General features: G+C 42.8%; 1 long non-coding RNA gene across 5 annotated transcripts in view; it reads right to left on the bottom strand.

Annotated features, from left to right (window-relative positions):
- The window catches only part of LOC130152220 (uncharacterized), a 45,692-nt gene extending 25,756 nt beyond the window's left edge, over positions 1 to 19,936 (bottom strand). For 3 of the 5 annotated variants that reach the window (XR_008822917.1, XR_008822920.1, XR_008822918.1), the window contains exons 1-3: positions 19,653 to 19,935; positions 9,246 to 9,370; positions 8,576 to 8,716 (exon numbers count right to left, since the gene is read on the bottom strand). This is a non-coding gene — a long non-coding RNA (uncharacterized LOC130152220). Of the gene's footprint in view, positions 1 to 8,575; positions 8,717 to 9,245; positions 9,371 to 18,708; positions 18,837 to 19,652 lie in introns of all 5 variants that reach the window. The other 2 variants (XR_008822919.1, XR_008822916.1) reach the window with 2 other exon arrangements.
- Between the last annotated feature and the right edge of the window lie 53 nt (positions 19,937 to 19,989).

The following is a 19,989-nucleotide window of genomic DNA, read 5'->3' as shown; positions in this document are numbered from 1 at the left end:
GTGGGGTGGAGCACAGCCTAGCACCAGGGCAGGTGGGTTTCCACAGTCCTGGTTCACTGACTATCAAGGGGAATCAGTTAGGCAGGATTTTATCTTCCTCCAAGTGACACCCTTCTGCAGGAAAACAGAACAAGTGGTGGGATAGTGCACACGCTTGCAATTTGCTAGCAGGAGATGAACTCTGCAGTACAGATGCAGCTGATCTCTCCCCTGCAAAGCAGAAAGTATTTATGTTAGTACTTAAAAAGGTGGCAAAGTGTCATAGCTCTGCATGCGACACCATTTCAAGCACTAGTGACCTTTCATTTTCTAATGTGTTTTTAAACCAAGTTTTCCACACCCCTATTCATAACATTATATTCTTATGCTACCACACTAACATTTTAGATTTCTATAGTGTTTTCATCAGATAATCTTAATGTAGCATGAAGGTCAATTTGCGCTTCATTTCTGCTTATCTTGTACCCAGACTCCCAGACTTACTATAAGACTGATTGATTTAGAGTAGGAAGCAAAGTATATCTTGTGATAACTACTTATTTGACATAGGTGCATAAAAATTGTCAAAACCAAGTTAATAGTACCCAGTCCAGAACTGCAGAAGGAATCAAGAGAAGTGGCACACAATCTGCCAGCAGGTAGCACTGCTCTCAACAAGCTGGAATAGGCTGGCACCCAAGTGGTGGCACCCAGGTGGGAACACTTCCCTACACCAGCCAGAACAGAGGCTGGTCCGTGAAAGGAGAAAACAATCCTTTGGACCAGACAGATCTTGACCCACAGAAAAGTGTATATAAACATCAGTGATACACTGTGGAGCTTGGAAAAAGTCAAGCTTCCCTTGGGGGAAAAGCCCTTGAGCCTAGCCATCTTGGTCTCAGAGGGAAGAAACACCAAAGCCGTCAAAGCCAGTGATGTGGCATCAGACTCACAGCATCATATACATAAGGACTGAGTAATAAATTGATTAATGTCTGGGGTTTAGCAGTTAACAGAAAAATTAGTTATTATCTCAGCATAAATAAATGTCGGAAATTTTGAGGTTTTGCCTGGTCTCTAAGCCTCTCAGAGTACGCCCATCATGCTGGTCCCAAACTCACAAATAATAACAGCAGCAACATGTGCCTTACAGCAACTCTACCGTACAGAAAATTAGTATTCCTTATTTAGATATGAGGACACTGAGGTATAGAGAGGTCATCTGATTTTTTTCCAAAACTAGCAAAGCTAGTGGCACAGCCCTGATCTCCCAGGAGCACGCTGTGTGGTTCAGCAGAGGACTGATGGCAAGCTTTGCAAGTGATCAAGGCCAACAGGACTAGAGGCCTCTATACTGCTGACGAGGATCTGCGCTCACAGTCCAGACCACAGCTCCATCTGGTCCTGTCAGAAATCATAGTTTGTCCTGATAATCAGAAAACCACAGAAACTAGTCATTTTCAGTATTCTTGCAAATAAATTGTTTCAGTTCTTACTCTGTACCTCTCACCAACACATGAGAAATGTAACCACTGACCTATCATGCTCTAATATTTGTGGATTATTTCTAATTTCTGTGGTAGAATATATCTACATTTCATAAAATTCTAAGTACTGCTTTTTTCCAGACCACAGCATAACACGATGGCAGAATGTTCTGTAAACCTATATATATGTGTGTGTGCGCGCGCGCGTTTGTGTGTGTGTATGTCTTGCTCTGCCAAGACATCTAACTGTTGGGTGAAGTTCTGGCAGTTTGGCAGACACTGGGCTCTAAGATTAGTTACAAGAGGACATTTGCATATAAATCTGTCTCTATTTATGAAGCCTAAGAAGAGAACTGTCATTGGGTTTTACTTATGAGAACAAAGTATGAAAATCTTCATAGAAGCTGAGAAAGTTAAACCTTTTTCTCTTAAGTTAAAAGTCTCTGTTAGGTTTGAGTTAGGCTTCTAGACATAGAGACTACAAGCCATATTTTTAATGACCCATGTTCATTCATATAGGTGCTCAGATTGTTTGTGTGGACAGGAACATAGCCATGTCTGCATACACTGTGAAGTTTACATTTGAACTAGACCCATTCTGTTCCCCTTCTTCCTTTTCCCCCAACGGATTTCACTGCTTACCGATCCAGCTGGCTTGCTTCAGGCTGCAAGTCAGCTTGCATGTAGCAGGTAGTTTGGATTTGACTACAAGTATCTAGATGCATGTATAGTCACCTATTTTTACATTTAGTCCCCTCTTTCCAGGAAGGAAACTAGGGCAAGAGAGGCACATGCAACTAAGGAAGATAGGCCACAGGTTTCAGCAAAGTAAGGTGAAGTGTGATGTTGAAATTCAGAGTATAATTCATCGTGACAACGACCAGACCCGAGCTGCATTACAGTCAGTTTGCCTTATGTGACCAGAAACTCCACACCTCTGCTGAATCACCCCTACATCACTGCAGAGCTTCCTTCTGAGACGTTCTCAGGAATCAGGAATGTCATTTGTTAGAAAAAAAGCCAAATATTTTAAACTCCATATCATCTCCTACCATTGCAGTAAATAATCTCAGAACTCCAAAGCCGTTCCTGATCACCAGCACTCCTTTTTTGAAGTTTTCTTTTCTTAATGTTAAAGGCCAAATTCAAAGTTTCTTCTAAGTGATTCTCAATATCAGAATTGATCTCAGATGAGCTTAGCCTCTGCTGTTGTTTTGAATGAACAGATCAGTGTTAGAAATGTGTTTTTAGAAGCAGTACATTATAACTGCTTGTTGGCTTCTTTCTATTCATTTTTGTGAGTGCCTCTGAACAGAGAACAGATTATTTTTGCAGAGATGACTGGCACTGTAAAAGCCTCATCAAAATGGCAACATCGTAGACCTCTTTCTTTGACAATACTTGTAAGGCGCTTAACTTTCCACTTTTGGCCTATTATCCTCCTTTTTAAAAAAAAAAAAATAAACACCATCCTTCTATTAATATATCCTTAAAAGTCTACGGAAATATAACTTCCTGTATCTCTGCTCCCTCCATGAAACAGCATCTGCACTAGGTAGCAAGCTCTCCCACTGCTGAAGCTGTATGTATCCTAGTACCAATAATGACAAAACAGTAAAATGAGCTCCATTTTTAATGGAATGTCAGTTAACATTTTTCCAAGTATAACAACACACATCAACTGCAACTTTAATAATTTTACCAGCAGTTTTTTGTTTGAATTTACTTTTAGTAAAGCTTTAAAATAATTTTCTGATTAAACATTGCTGAAATGCAATGGAAACACTGTAGAAATTATTTTGATACCCACACTGATACCCAGTCAGTTTGGCAGCATAAGCATCAAGTTTTCGATCAACATCTCAACTTTTCTCTGCACAACTTTGCAAACTGGTAACAGTTTGCATGGAGAACTTGACATCTGACAACCCATTTTACAATTTGCTCCCGTTATTCCTGAGCCAAATCCTGCAAAGTCTGCAAACTCCTACAGCACTTGATGGAGTGACAGGTGGTCAGAGGGTTAGAAATTCATCCCCATGTAGGTCGGCACCTATTAAACACAAGAGCTACTGGTTTTTAATCCCCAGGATCAGTTTCTGAAACCTCTATACACATCATCAGGAGGATACAGCTGTTGCAGATCCGACAAAGCAAACACAAGCAACCTAATGCCAAAACGGGGAGACAAGGGAATTTGTCTCTCCATGGAGAAGGGGCTGCTGTGCAAAAAATGTGAAACAGGTCACGGAGGAGGCAGTTGATGCAACCACAAGGAGGAAATTTCATCTCTTTGGATCCAAGTGCTGGATGTGTCTGTGAACAACCATGCTCCTCCACAACGCACATAAAGGGCAAAGAGTAGATGAAGGGTGTTGATATCAAAATGATTCAGGAGAATTTTATGATTTGAAGCTCAGAAATTAACACAGTTGAAGTCCAAAAGAGAGTGTAACCAGACATTGTAACTGCAAGACTATGAGACAAGGAAGACCTGGAAGTTATGGCAGTTCTTAATTTATAAGATTAATACAAGCAGTGTTTTCATACTAAATAACTGAGCAGGTAAAAATTAAAAGACTACGTATTTTTTAATATTCATAATTAAATTAGATACATCTCCCTCTGCTTCTTTTTCTTTGGCCCCAAATCCTTTGATTTGTACAGTGGTTTCTAAATCTGTCCGGCTGATCAGGTTGGTGGGTGGGCGGGTATTACTTACTAAGGGCCCACTCAAACAGGGTGAATTAGTGTTTCCTGTTCTCACACACCTTCACCAGCTTTCTATTTCCAGCCAAGTGGCCTATACATAAACATTTCCAGTTTTACTAGTATAAAAATATTCTGTCATGTGACACTTAAGTGACATGCTAGATACGAGTCCCAGCTCAAGAGAATAAACATTTCAAAAAAAAGATTCAGTTAATTTAAAAGTGACTGAGTGAATATGTGCAAAAGCTCTATTAAAATTTAAACTTTAAAAATTGTAAATTAAAAGCTGTTTTAAAAATAATTTCATAAATTATTTTTATCTAGTCAATTTTGTTATTCAGAAACAGAAAAAAAATTGTTGACATAGTAAATCCACTCAGCTGAGATTTCAACTATCTTAAACACATCCAAAAACTTGTATTAATCTTTAAAGACATTTGCTTTAGTAGTGCACTCAAATCAGAAGTGAATTTTGTGTTGGTTTATGGCAGAATATTCTCAGTTGCTAATTTTTGACTGCAGATTTCTAATTTTACATGGAAATATGCAATTGACACAAAGAGTCCAAATGCAAATATGGAAAAGAGAGGTTTATGTTAAATAGTTCCAGAACTATTAATTAGGAGAGATAAAGCAAAGTACTCTCAGAAGAAAAAATCCGACAAGAAATTACCTTCGCAGTTTTAGTGAGTTGAGGTGAGAAGACCACCTCCTTCATGGCCCTGCTTAACACCAGCAGAAAGAAGCCTGTTGTTTTCAGCAAGAACAGGATCAAACCCGTGGCTGTAAAGGTGTTAATGGCAGCAGAGTTCATCCTACATTTGAGACTGCCGGTGCTGGGCCATAAGACATTGGCATCAGCTGCTCCTTCCCACCTCCGGCTGCGTGGTCCTGCTCTTCTGCTGCAGCTTCCCTGTTCCGGCTATACCACAACAACTGCTTGTGGGAGCACAGGGTAAACAGGATTACTGAAAATAACCCTTTTGCAGAGTTATTTTTAACCTGGATCCCTTCAGATCATGTCAGGGCGGCCTCACAAGCCATTGTGCACCTGGGGTTCGTAGTAGTGCAGGAAAGCGAGCTGCTGATGGCACAGGGGACAGTGGGAATACAGAGGACCCTTTAATCTGGCTTTGCCCCTAGAGGCAGAGCATTGTGAAACTACATCTGTGTTTAACAACTCCGTGTACGATGTACACAGTCTTTCTGTCACACCCAGGAGAGAACAATGAGGTTGCAAAATGCTTAAAAATCATTAAAATACTTTTTCTTTCTTTTTGTGTCCCTATAGCTAAATATACACACAGAGAAGATCTCTTGCAATATTAAACAAATGTTTTCCTCACTTTCTTTATGCTCTCGGTGTAATTCAGTGCCTCTTCTAAAGGAGGCCATCAAAGCTAAGTCACAGGGTGTCAGAGACATTCACAAGAGGAATAATAATTATTATTATGCATATAAATGTATAAACCTGCAGCTAATAAACTGCATGGCAACTATCCACAGCAGAAGCAGTTACTTCCAGTGCTAGTAACACAGTACCTTCCAGACCATTTTTTTAATGACAATGACCTCACAGAGGGGAAATAGCAGTACCTCTCAGATAAAAGTGAAGAAAATATGTGCACACCAGAAAAAGAAGCCACTTTCCATCAGGAATGAAGACTGGCACTGCTCTGAAAAATGGGAGATTGGAGCTGTACTTGTGCCTTGTCAGTGCATCACCCACAGAGACTGAAAAAGTGTCTATGCACTTGCGCAATAAACACTGAATAAACACTGGAGAGAGGAAGATAAAACTCTTTCCTAAGCAGCTCTCTCCTTTATCTGTTGACAGATGAGTCCAATCTTTCCCATATCCTCATAGGTAAGCTCAGAAACTGTGGGTGAGATGGGTGGACAGTGAGGTGGATTGAGAACTGGCTGAATGGCAGAGCTCAGAGGGCTGCAGTCAATGGGGCAGAGTCCGGCTGGAGGCCTGTAGCTAGTGGCTTCCCCAGGGGTCAGTGCTGGGTCCAGTCTTGCCCAACTCACTCACCAGGGGCCTGGAGGAAGGGGCAGAGGGTGCCCTCAGCCAGTTTGCTGATGATACAGAACTGGGAGGAGCGGCTGGTACCCCAGAGGCTGCGCTGCCATTCAGCGAGACCCGGGCAGGCTGGAGAGCTGGGCGGAGAGGGACCTGATGGAGTTCAGCAGAGGCCAGTGCAGGGTCCTGCCCCTGGGGAGGGACAGCCCCGTGCACCAGTACGGGCTGGGGGGGACCTGCTGGGGGGCAGCTCTGCGGGGAAGCACCTGGGAGCTCTGGTGGGCAGCAAGTTGCCCACGACCCAGCAGTGTGGCCTGGTGGCCAAGAAGGCCAATGGGTCCCTGGGGGGCATTAGGAGGACCGTGGCCAGCAGGTCGAGGGAGGTGATCCTGCCCCTCTGCTCTGCCCTGGGGAGGTGCATCTGGAGTGCTGGGCCCAGTGCTGGGTTCCCAGTTCAAGAGAGACAGGGAGCTGTTGGGGTGGGTCCAGCAGAGGGCTATGAAGATGCTGAGGGGACTGGAGCATCTCCCTGATGAGGGAAACTGAGAGAGCTGGGCCTGTACAGCCTGCAGAAGAGAAGACCAAGAGGGGATTTTGTCAATGTCCACAAATATCTTAAGGGCAAGTGCCAAGAGGACGGGGCCAGGCTCTTATCAGTGGTGCCCCAGTGACAGGACAAGGGGCAACGGGCACAAACTGCCATATGGAATATTCCATCTGAATACTGAGGAAGAACTGCTTTACTTTGAGGGTGACCGAGCCCTGGGACAGGCTTTCCAGAGAGGCTGTGGGGTCTCCTTCTCTGGGGAGATTCAAAACCTGCTGGGACGTGACTCTGTGCAGCCTGCTCTGGGTGCACCTGCTTTAGCAGGGGCTGGGCTAGATGATCTCCAGAGGTGCCTTCCAACCCTGACTCTTCTGTGATTCTGCAGTTCTTTCTCAGAAGCTGCTCTCTTCTCCAGGCTTCTGGGAACTAGCTGCTGTGAGGAAGTTTTTGAATAAAAAAGTTTCCTAGCTCAGAGCAGCAGCAGCAAGGGAAAAGCCCACATCCTTGGGCTGGCTTTTCTTGCAGCTTTTCCATGTATTTTTCAAGAGTCACTTGGTCCCTGGCTGCCTGTTTGAAGGACTGGCTGCAAAAACAAACTGTAAAAACAAGCTGTTCAATTGGTGGCTCTGTACTTAAACAGGACATGAATATTAGCTATTTTAATCTTTTTTGGGGGATTATTTTTAATGCTTTCACAACTCTTACTCTCTGAGACTCATCTGGGATTGATATTGCAGCCAGAGAGGTTTTGGAGTTTTACTTCATACTGATACTTTGCCATGTAGCTAACAGGCTTTTGCCTTGTTAACAATATTATACTCCAGTTAAGTAAATAAATATTCACCATGTCTGCCTACTCCTTCTTGTAGCTCCTGGTTGGACAAGAGCCTCAACCATTTGAAAAGAGTAGAATAAGATCAATGCTTCAAATGATACATGGGCAAAATAAACAACAAATACAGCCTATCCAGCCAGTTCTCTTTTCCCTGCCTTTTCTCTCCTGTATCCCACTTGTCACCTTTTTTCAACACCTCATTCTCTGCCTCTTCCTTTTTCTGTGCTCTCCTCACTTGGTCTCACCATCATTGCCAACAGTTCACTGCTGCTCTTTCCAAACTCCAGGTGACATCTTGTTGCCGCAGCAATATCAGACATAAAAATTTACATCTGCAGCCAACTTCTGTTCCAGCCTGTAGCAATAGGCCTCATCTGCAATGCTAATACTTTTGAATTTGCCCCTAAAATTGTCAATTCTAACATTTTCACTGCATGCTATTTGCTCTGTTATACTTAACATGCAGAAACTTTTCTGCTAACCCATCATATTTTCCGTTGTGGGTTCCAGACTTTATAAATACGTCTATAAATTATATGTAGATAAATATATTTGTATAAATACATATATCAGTTTTTTAAACACCCCTACAAAAAAGCCAATGCATGTATGGAGGCTCACACTTACAGACTACTTCCTCCAATCTGCCATTACATGTATAACACCTGCAGATTCATCTCTAATCCTCCTGTTCCTCTACCCACTACCATCCAACCTACCGCTCGCATATGAAAACTGTCATCTGGCTGATGCTACGCCACCACTCTGATTTCAGCTTTCACATCATCTCACACATTCAACTGCCTGTTCCGTAACTCACATCCACAGCGGTATGTGGAATTCAGCTTTACATGCAATGGAAATCCATGCTTTGCTTTCTACCAGTTGTGGAGACAGGATATTCATGACCGGCCAGAATTCCTGGGTCACCTGGCATGGCAGAAAACAGCAAATGGGGTCACAGGCACAAGGCAACTAAAGGCACTTACTTATGGAAGAAAGGACTGCCACCTCCTACCAACCACACTAGCGAGGGGTTCCCAAGTTAAGAGAAAGGTAGGCTCCCTTGGTTCCCTCTGTTTTCAGTGAAGCACATCTGAGTGAAATTACTCCTTTGCCTTCTGTATTACCTGCAGAGAAAGACAAAGCTGATTAACTTCTGAATTATCAAATAAGTTTGCAGTCCAAAATCAGGTGGAAATGGATATTGGTGACTGATTCTTTAAATCATTACCCAGAGAATAATAGCCAGCACTCCCATTTTAATCATTAGAATTTCTACCTGTCAATGGCATGCATGTGCATCACATCTACCATGGCTTGGCTTTCATTAAGGGGCCATCTTTGAAGTACGTGGCAAAATATATACTATGAAATACACTACATATATTCTATTTTCTTCAAAACCGTACAAAATTATTACTGGTTTCCTAATGAGAAAATTAACTCGGCTAACTCAGTATTACATATGTCCTATGAAATTGTCCAGTTTAGATTCTGAATTTTTACTGACAGTTGAATTGTGAAGTTACAAATGAAAAACTTAACTGTCATTAAACTTGAATAGAGAATTTCAAATAACCTAGTAGTTGGGCATTATGAAAAAAAATACTTAAAATATGTATCTAATAATTATTCAAAATGTAAAGAAAGCATTACCTCCAACAACAAAGGACAAAACAAGGAAACCCGGCAAGGGAGGGACAGCAGCAGCACAATATATTTTTTGTAGCCATGGTTGTGAGGGAGGTTGTTTGGGTTTTTTGCATTTGGGCTTTTTAATCCTGGAAGCAAGGAAAAAAACGGTTAGATGTGGCTTTGCATATGTCAGATGCGACAATGAGATCAAATCCCTTTCTGGGGAAAGAATTGCTTCACAGAGTGTTTGATTTTGAAAGAGCAAGAACTCATTGTCTCTAAATTTTGCTGGATACCAATAAATGCTGGCATTAGCGTGACATTTCCCTTTGAAAGCTGGAGTACAGAATTAACCCTAATGAACAGTGCAAATCTGCAGCCCTTGCTAAGGCAGAACAGTGCTTACTGTCACGGACTTCAGAACAGCTCACGTGAACATGACTATGGGTTACAGCCCCCAGGTCTTTTACTAACACTTTCATTTTCTACCTACCAGGTGGAAGTGTGGGGGGTTTCTTATGTTTGGGCTATATTTCAAGCACCTAATGCATTATTAAAATCTTCTGATGAAGTAAAGCATTCATAGTGGTAGCTTACTTAATCAGTTTAGCTTAGCAAATGTTTATAGCATTTGCTAAATGATTAAATATTTCTTCAGAAATGTACTACAAAGTAACATCATAAATTTAGATATATATTTCTTGTGTTCTAACAAATGCTTCACTTACAAAAATGTCTTCTTTAAAAAATATGTTCTTCTCCATGTGGCATAATAAGTTATTTTTTACCTCTCAGACTGGACATGCCTGTAAAATACCAGTTTCTCTCCTGCAATATAGTAAATTACAATCCACAAATAAAACTGTCTAAACAACTCCGCAATGATTCTTTTTCAGGCACATGAAAGAAATATTCATGTGTGATCTGTTTCTTGGTGGTCTTCTTCAAACTGTTTTGCCTAGATTTTTCATACACATACATTTCATAGATGCATTTATATTGGCCTTAAGTTCCGCACATGTATCAGCCAACTTGTTTTGGTCTACATTGGCCTTATCCCAGGTCTTGTGGGCCTTAGTGAGGTGAAAAAATGTTTATAAAACTGAAGAATGGACCTCCTACTAATGTTCTTTTAAGAAATTGTCGGCGTTTGGATCAGAAACATTAAAAAAGTACATTTAAGAATTCCTTTAGCATCATTTCCTAGAAGAGATTCTTAATTTTAATTTAACAAATTAATGTTAATTAAATGGCTGCAGTACAAACAACGACAACAAAAATGTGAGGAATATAATCTTCCCCTGTAAAAGTTAAAAATGTGCACATTCACAAAAAATAAAAATAATCTTTCTCAGCAAGACGCACTTGCAATAAATCAACTTCTGAGGCTTGTAGCAGCTCTTTGTGTGATATTGTGTGACATAAACAGAAAATCTGAACATGAAGTACCGTTCTTGGGAAGAAATTTGACAAAGCTGTAATGTGGTCACCTCATTACAGAGAGATCAACCGCTGCTAATAAAAGCAGATAACTTGGACAGCCAAATCCGTAGAAAAAAATGTGAGCCCGCCACGCCCGCCACTGGCAGCTGAAAAACAAGAAGTACTTGGCTTTGTGGACACTTGAGTCCCACAACTTTTAACTATAGAATAACCTATTTGTACTGCTGGTTGATTTGCCTGCTAAGTAAGGATCCAACCTTGCGCAAAGATCCCCTCGCCTTGAGCTCTGGCCTCTTTAAGTAACCAGGGTATCAGGGACCTGTTATCCTAATACCTGCCTAGAAGATGCTGTTCTCTATTCACCTCATCAAACATGGGCAACTAAAACTTTTTCTTTCTAAGCCCATTTTCCAGTGGAGAAGCAAAGTGGTTTCTCCAACATTGGTGTCACGATACAGCCTCCCTAACAGATCAAGCACACTCCTGAAAGTCCCAGCCCTCCCAGGAGCCTGACCTGCCTGTTGGGGTAGGGCTGTCAGGTGCCTGGGACCCTCTGTGGGATGCACAGCTACCCCAGCAAGTGTCCCCCCCCTTGCATGGGGCCTCAGCTTGCTTGGAAAGGAAAAGTGAAGGGGCACCCACCAGAGAACCTTAAGTCTTCATCAGAGAATGGCCCTTTCCATTTATTGATTTATCTCTATGTCTTTCATATTTCATCCATGTTTTCTTGACTATCACATATTTTTTCTCCCTTTACCTTCATGGCTACAAGACCTTTAAGATATAAATAAAGCTTTTGATAATTTTCATGTTCCCATTAATTATTTCTCCACAGTTTGGAAAAACAAAATGTTCCTTAATGTTTTTTTTTTTTCATCTTGACAGATACTGACAGCTTCACACACACCAAGTTTGAAAATACAGTGTGCCTGTTTTACTTTGCATATTAGAATCATCTATCATATCAGGTGATATATATATATATATATATATAAAATTTTTACTGAACTTATTTCATAGATGTAAGCAAATGCATAAAACTGCAAAAACCACTGAGGTACTTTATTTTTTATGAATAATGAATTATTCAGAAAACAGAACTGCAAGGAGATGTTCTACAAAATACAATTAAATCTGGTGAAAAGATGATTTTCTGTCTTTAATAGTAATATTAGGATATGTCAACATTTCATTTCAGAAATGCAGGGGGGGTTACTGATGCTTTAAAAATAAACCCGACTACATTTTCAAATCAAAATTCCATATTTTTTTTAGTTAAAACTTTGATGTGGAGAAAAAATAATAAAGTAAAAGAATTAATTTGGGATCAAATTGAAATAAAATGCTTTAAAATTTGGTTCAGATATAAATCAAAAATCTATTCTTTACTCTTCTAACAATAATCAATTTGTGTCATAGCTGTTACTACAAAAAGAAGTTAGCAGCATAAGTCATGATATATACAAATAAATGTGCAACTCAGAGATAGTTAATGCTAATAATACTTGAGGTAACAAAATAAGAACTTCAAATCCCATGCCACACTCACATTTTAAGAATTAACTGATCCCCCTGCCAAGCTGGAAGATACAAGAGAATACTTCCTCTCTTTTGATATCATGATCTGAGCAAGATTTTAAGAGCCAACATAGACAACAGCGTCAAAAGAAGGGAAATAAATATCAGTAAAACCAGAAGGAATTAAAACAAAAATCTGAGAACAAAGCGTACGAGTTTAAGGCCTTTAAATCCTTTACAGGGTGTGAGTCTCGGAGACATCAAGGTAAACACTGTCATCCTAAACCGTTCCAACAATTCTATCATAACCTGAGGTACTCTTCATATTTTTCAGGCAGTCCTGAACTTAGCAGTTCAGAAAGATCCTAGTCCTACAAAAATGCGCCATCTATATGTGAATAAAGTATCTTAAATTTTTATCACAAAGGATTACAGCAACACCTGTTTTAAAAAATTCAATTTGGAAAAAAATGCACAGCTATTGATTTCTGCACTGCTTATTATTTCAAAATATTTTGTATCACTTTCAGACTATTGCTAGCCGACAGGGGGAAAAAAAGTTTGCACCAAAGTGAAAATCTGTATTCATCATTCAGCATGACTTTTTAAAACAAAAGAAGCGTTGTTTTTTTCTATCTTTTAGTCTCTGCTGTTTTGGAGGGGGAAAATATTTCCTCTCTTTTGATTTCATGATCTGAGTAAGTTTTTAAGACCCATTTACCAAGACAGAATACACTGTTAAAAGAAGGAAAGAAAATCAATAAAAACAGATGGACCTAATCCAGAAATCTCTGGTGGCTCAAAAATACCATTAACTCACACAAGTTTTAAAGAAATTAATTATTCACTCCAACACTGTGCTGAATACATTTCTTATAATAAATCATCTCTCTGAATTGACTGGAACTGGCAGAGCCAGAGGCCTATATACTGTTTGCTTTCTCCTCTTGAGCTTGTGTTCTTTGCGAAGAAACCAGGCTTGGCTTTCCTTCTACCAACGCATACGCTCAAACAGCCCAGACAAAGAGCAGCTTCACAAAAGGTAAAACTGATGTGCTGTTAATGTGCCGCAAGAAAGACTGGTCACAGAGCACGAAACTTGAAGAGCCTGCAGTACGTCCTTAGAGGACCTTAAAAACATCTACCCTTCGTATTAAACATTCCTCTGAAAAGCAACGTTTCACCACCATGTATTTCACCAACAGAATCAGTCTGTGGCTATACAGAGCTATCCACCCTTACTTCAGGGAAACTATCACTTTACACATGCCTGTGTAGGTGGTATCTTTGCATTTGCCCTGTTATCCACGGCTGCCCTCAAGCCACCTGTCCCAGAAGAGCTGAGTGATGAAGCCAGCTAAGGATGGGTTTCTGAATACTTCTAGTTTTAAACAATCCTTTTTGTTACAAAGGATGTGCACATGGTAAAGTCTTGTTTTTGGCTGATGCCAGAAAAGTTAAGCAGTCTTACCAAGCACACCTACACAAAACTAGATACCAGTCAAACCCGGGCATCCTCAGGCATCATTTCTTGATGCCACAAACTGTCCACAGCTCCTTTCCTCTGCAGGAGGAATAGAGACTGGCACTCACCATTGCCTTCAGGGAAGGAAAAATGTAAGCAGTTTACTTCATGCCCACCATTTCCACACCCTAGATGCAGTTACTGAAGCAGTCACGTTTTTAGCAGTGAATAGACTGGAGTTATGGGAAATCACTGTTGTGGTAGGTACTTCCAGTGTCAAGAAAATGTATTCAAATATCTGCTGAAGGGAGAAAAAAAGAACAATGAAGGACTAACAGGGAGGAAAATGCTCACAGCTCCATCTTTTGCAAGACATGGGTAGCAATCCAACTACAAAAAAGGCAGAGGCCAGGTCTAGCATCAACTGCTTCAAGTTCTAGTTGAGATGCCAAAGGAGATGAATTTTGAAGTATGGATCAAATTTAAAGTGTAAAAAACAAGTGATTCAACAATATAAATGGTTAGATTTTTTTAAAATCAGAAAAATATAAACATATATATATTTTTAAAAAAAACACAAATGCTTAAGATAAATGCTGAAGTGAAATCTGAATTCAAATTTAATTACTGTAAGTGATAGACAATAGTAGCCTTGATTTAAAAAGAGAGGTTTAATCTCTAGAAGCTACAAGCTTCCCTGGATCAACTATTATTCTTCTGCAAGTCCCTATTGCACCGAACATAACAGGAACCCAATACCTTCTGAAACCTCTGAGTGTTATCAGAATCTCAATACTAAATAAAGATAAAATGGTACATAAATAGATGTAATAAATCTTAGTTATCTGTTATTAAAATTCTGCTACAAATATTCTACACAACAGATTCTATTAAGAGGTGTTTTAACAACAGTTCTTTCTAGAAATTGATAAGTGGTTCTCTTCAACCAGCTGTACAGATGCTTAAATAATAGCAAAAGCATGGGGTTTTTCTTTCAATTAATAAACTACAACTAGGTTAGGCTTTCATTAGTTTATGATATCCAAAATCCCAGTGAAATATAAAAGAGTTACAATGGGTTTGCATTATTATGATTTTGGGCGACCCATCAGTGACACATTTCTGCTTGTCAAAATGGCCAGGCACTGGCTAGTTTTGGCAACATGAACTTTTCTGGGCTAGCAATAAGTGTGTGTTACAGAGGGTCTTGGCAGGTCATGCATGTTTAGAAATTATTTCTCACTCATTTCTTTTTTCTTCATGTATCACAGCAATCAAGGGAAAAGGTACCAATTCAAATTCTAACCCAGGGATATTGTTTGTCCAATTCTGCTCCATATATAAGGAGTTAAAGTGGATAAACTGAATTCACTGTACGTTCACTTTATAAATTTAATCAGAATTTTTTTTTCCATTTAGGAAGCCTTGCAAATATTGTGGACAAGTGTAAATGCACATGAAGGAAAGACAAAGAATTCATGTTTTTAAGAACGGCTACAGTGTGTGTGTGTGGTGCCCTGGATTACCCTTGAAATGTGCAGATGACCATTACCGAAGGAAGTGGAAGGAACAGCATGTTCACCAACTGCAGAGCCAGGAATAACAGAAGCCACACATTCAACAACAGCCATATGACTACAGGCAGGCTCTGAGCGGGCACTTCCCATTTAGAATGAACTAATATTTCTATGAAGCAGAAAAATGCACCTTGCTTACCCAAAGCTACATATTTCTCTAAGAAATGCATGCACCTGAAATAGGAAGCAGCACCTCTAGCCTCTTGACCAAATAGATGCGTGAGCCCCCAGACTACAAGTGCTAGCTACAGAAGCAGGATTTGAAATGGTCAGAAGTCAGCACACCTTGGGTTTCATCCCAGAGATCAGCATCCCTAGTTCTCAGTGTAAAAAAAAAAAAAAGATGTTCTGACTGGCAGTTTGCTGCTGCGCACAACCTCATTGCTGCCCAAAGTGGAACAGAAGACCGAATGGGCAGCAGATGGAAGTGGGGCCCCATCCTTGTCACTATTAATCATTTACAGGTGTTTATTATTATTTATAACATTTGCACACAGAAAAACGTTTTTAAAATGCTAATAAAAATACACCTCTGGGCTAACCAAGGTCTTCATGATATCCCAAGCTAAGCATCCAAGAATGAATCCTGAGTCATTAATCACTTCTGAAATAATCACTACATGTGTTTTTCAATTCATATGTGAAGTAATTTTAATCTATTTGCTATTATCTTTATTATTTTGTCCCCAGACTTCATTTTTATCCTCATGTCAGTGACATATGTAAAGATAATTATCTGAGTTTATACAGTAATAGAATCCACAGTATCAAACATGCTTTAAATTTTCTCTTAAAAAAGGTAAGTCTCTTCAGAGATCATTGTAAGAACCAGCCTTCAGGTTACTGTGGAGAGCACACAACAGGACAGGGCAGAGGCAAACTTAGTACTGGTCATGTGTGAGAGGTGGCTGGTGCTTTGCCCGTTTGTGGGGAAAGCCCTGAGAGGAGGAGCGGAGACAGACTCACATCTGGTCCCTGCTCACAGAACTCTGCACTCACCATATAAAATAAATTGCTAATCTAAAACATATAAACTGCAGGCAGGTGAGGTTCTGCTGCTCACCAGGAACTGTATTCTAGCACTCATGCTTGAACTCTTAAAAGGAGAGACCTGTATGCAGCTCCTCGTCTTCCTCAGTGCTCGAGGCAGCCAGGCAAGGTGCCTGCTGCCTCTGCAGCCCCTGCTGAGGTGCCCCAGTGGGCCTTGGCCAGCTGCCGTGGTCTGCTGCATGTCCCTACCTGTGAGCACTCTGCCTCCAAAAGAAGGAGGCAAAGTAGTTCCCAGGCTGGAGCAACCGCCGCACCAAGCTCTGGCTGGGAGCCTGCCAGGTGACAGGGGCCAAAGGGCTGCCAAAGAGCATTTCAATAGTGCGACAGGAACGGTGGCAGAGCTCCCGTACTCCAGCCTGCACTCTGGTGCTGCTTAATACTGTGTGTATGTATACATGCACGTACATACACCTAAACAAGCATTTCCCCTGCCAGACACTGTGGCAAGGCTGTAGCCACTCAGCTCAAGGAGTATCAAGAAGTATGGGGTTACGCTTTCTTTGTTTAGGCACTGCTTTCACCATTCATTTGCTTCCTTCTGGCTCAAGTGTTTTTATTTATTCTGTGTGTTCTTCCTAAGTGGGTACGTTTCAGTATGATTTACTAACGAGCCAGTAATTTGGCAACAAAACAAAAACCACTGTTCATAGAGGAGCCTAACTAAGGTGATAGCGGTAAATAACAAACCAAGCCCAAGGGTGTCAGAAAACGGGCTGTGCCCACAGGCACTGCAAGGTTTGCCATGTCCCCTCTAAGGTGCCTTCAAATTGCCTGTCTCTACTAAGGCACCAACCAGCCTTGCTACAGGTGGCTGCCCAGAGCCAGGCACGCACGTTTGCTCCACCATCCCGGCACCAGTTTGCCTGCCTTATAGTGGCCTTCCTGGCAGTATCTTAATGCCCTTCCCAAGACAGCACAGTTTCAAATGGAAAAATCCCAGCAGAGCTCATTACCTCTTAAACATAAAATTGAAGGCGACGCACACAAGTCAATGCAAAACAGTTTTGGAAGACTAAGTAAGTAGCCTTTGGAAAGAAAGTGTATAGAAAAGCATTGTAGGTCTGAAAGGAATGCAGGCACAAGCCAGAAACACAAAATCCCAGAAGATGAAAGGGATCAGAGAAAAGAAAAATGTCAAGGGGAGGGAAAAGAGGACTGCAATGAGGATGGGTGTGCGCATTTTCCCAGTGAGTGATCTGCAAGGCGCGGGGCTCTCACTAAGGGTTTGTGGAGTTGAAAGTTTAATTACTAACTTTCTTCTGCCCTTTTTGGTCCTTGCACAAAGGCTTTCTTCACACAAAGGACAGAGAGGTTTCTGTGGGGTTGTAGGGTATGGCAGCCAGTGTCCCTTCGTTCAGGCATTTCCCGTGTTTCCTGTGATAAACGGAATGCCTCCCCCTGTTCCTCCTGCCTTTCCCTCAGTCTCCGGAGGAAAACATTCCGGGACATTTCACTGCGGCGAAATACATTAACACGTGTGAAAGCAGTTTCTCAGGCGCGTCGCTTTGCTCTCGCCACACCAGTTATCTGCGACACAAGCCCAGGACACGCCAACAGCCGCTCCCCCCCTCCCCGGGCAGGGCTTCGGCTCCGCGGTGCTGCCGGCCTCCCGAAGCCCGGCTATGGCAGGGGCAGCGGCAGGGAGCCGGCCAGGGGCAGCCCCCGGCCCCTTCCCCTCCCGAGCCGCGGGGAGGGCGAGGGCCCCGGGGAGGGAGCGGGGCGGCCGTGGGTTTACACCGCCGGCCCGGAGGTAACGGGGCAGACACGCCGCCGGCGCTGCCAGCCGCAAGGCAGGCACCCTCCCTAAGACGCCGTTTGGCTTCCCAGAATTTTTTCTTTAAAAAATAAAACTGAACCAAGCTCTCTTCTCTCTTAACTGCCGCAGCTCTAAGAAAACGGTGAACGGAGGGCTGTGAACCGTTTCTGGGAAGTGCCGAGCAGCCTCAGCACCTGCGGGACACGCGGGGCGAGGCGGGCTCCGGGACACAGGTTTCGGCGGCCCCTGCCAACTCGGTAATCGGTCACCGAAGCGGCAGGTGACCGACCCACTCGGGGGAGCCCTCGTTGAGGAGGGAGCCTGGACAAGCTCTCGGGATCCGGAGAAGCCGAGAGAAACGCCGGCAGAAGTTCCTGACATCTGCACCAACTGCCTTGAATAATTTTGCATTTGAGATGCTCCCGTAGGAGAAGAGCATGTCATGAGGGAAGCACCGCCACCTTCGTCCTGTGTGGGAAGCATCAAAATGTGTTTCTGGGACGATTAAAGCCGGGAGTTCGGGGGTTGGGGATGTCGTGTTCTCACCGCTTTTGCGCTTAAAACTAAAAAAAACCAAACCAAACCAAAACAAAACCACAAAAAAAACCCGACACCAAAAAAACCAAACCAAAAACCACCCTAAACAAACCACCCAAAAATTTACGAATAACTTACCCGGTCAGGTTTCCTATTTTGCTCTATGGGCGTGCGGCACGTCTCTGAACGGATAGCAAAGTTCTCAAATATATTTATTTTCAATTACACGAGGAGATATTTCACAATGCGCATTTTTATGCGACCAGCTATTAGGTAAAATAAAATAAAATAAAAAGCCCGAAAGCAAGTCGCATTGCTCAGCTGCCTCCCACAGACGGCTGCTGCCGTGCGCGCCCGCCGCCGGCGCTGACTGCAATACCGGCGCTTCATTTTCTGCCCCGGCAAACCCGTTAAAGTGCTGATTCCCGTGATTTCTGAAAGCTTATTTATATTTGAAAGTTTATTTCTGGGAACAACCATACCAGCAGAAGTTAAACAGCGGATGCCGGCTGCCACCAAAGACCACAATTTTAAGGCTTTCGTTGAAATCAGCGCACTCGGGCCTCGCTTCCCACCCCTCCACAAGTAACCTGGTCATTACACACCCGTGGCAGCTGATACTTTACGCCACATATGCTGGTATGCATTGAACTACGAAAACGAAGCAAGCTCTAAAGTGGAGGGGTTTGTTTCGTTGGTTTGGTTTGCTTTTGTTGGGATTTTTTTGGGGGGTGGTGGTGGCGTTTTCATTTAATTTAAGCAAAGTTTGGCTTAAACCAATAGCAAGTACCTGCAGTATTTACGCTAACATTTTAGCCCAAACAGAAACGTCACAATAATGCTGGTTAGGGTGCTTTGGTCTCTTTGAAAGGTTAAATTAGGTTTCAGTTCCCCGGGTTCGCCCTGCAGCCCAGCGGGACGCGCAGCCGCCGCCGCACGGCCCCAGCCCCGGGCAGCGCGCCCCGGGGTGCCGAGCCGGCAGGGGCCGGGCCGGGCTCGGGGCAGCTTTGCCCCTGCGTTCGCTTCCGAGCAAGGGCCGGACCTTGCGGCGAAGTGACTGACAGCGCGCTCGCATTGCTTACAGTATCTGGAATAAAGGTATCTGAAGTGAGGTATCCAGAAGCTGTAGGTGGAAGGAAAATAGAGGAGCGTGCGGGCAGATCTGGGAAGGCAAACGGCAAAGGCCGTCCTGGCCGGGCACGGGAAGGTCCTTGTGCCACCGCTGCCTGTCCGGAGCGGGGCTGCTCGACCCGGACCGCCTAAGGAAGCTCCGGGGCGCCGCTACCGCAGGGCCCGGGCCGCGCCCCGGTGGAAGGCGCAGGCGGGGGACGCGGCGGGGGAGGGAGGGCAGCACCTGCCGGGCCTTGCTCGGCGATGGGGCCGCCCAGCCCCACGTCCGCTCCCTCCTTCCCTCCCGCC

Source organism: Falco biarmicus, chromosome 7 (assembly GCF_023638135.1).
Source record: "Falco biarmicus isolate bFalBia1 chromosome 7, bFalBia1.pri, whole genome shotgun sequence".
NCBI classification, from domain to species: Eukaryota; Metazoa; Chordata; class Aves; order Falconiformes; family Falconidae; genus Falco; species Falco biarmicus.
The sequence above is the reverse complement of the archived record's forward strand: the minus strand, read 5'-3'. Positions and strand labels throughout refer to the sequence as shown.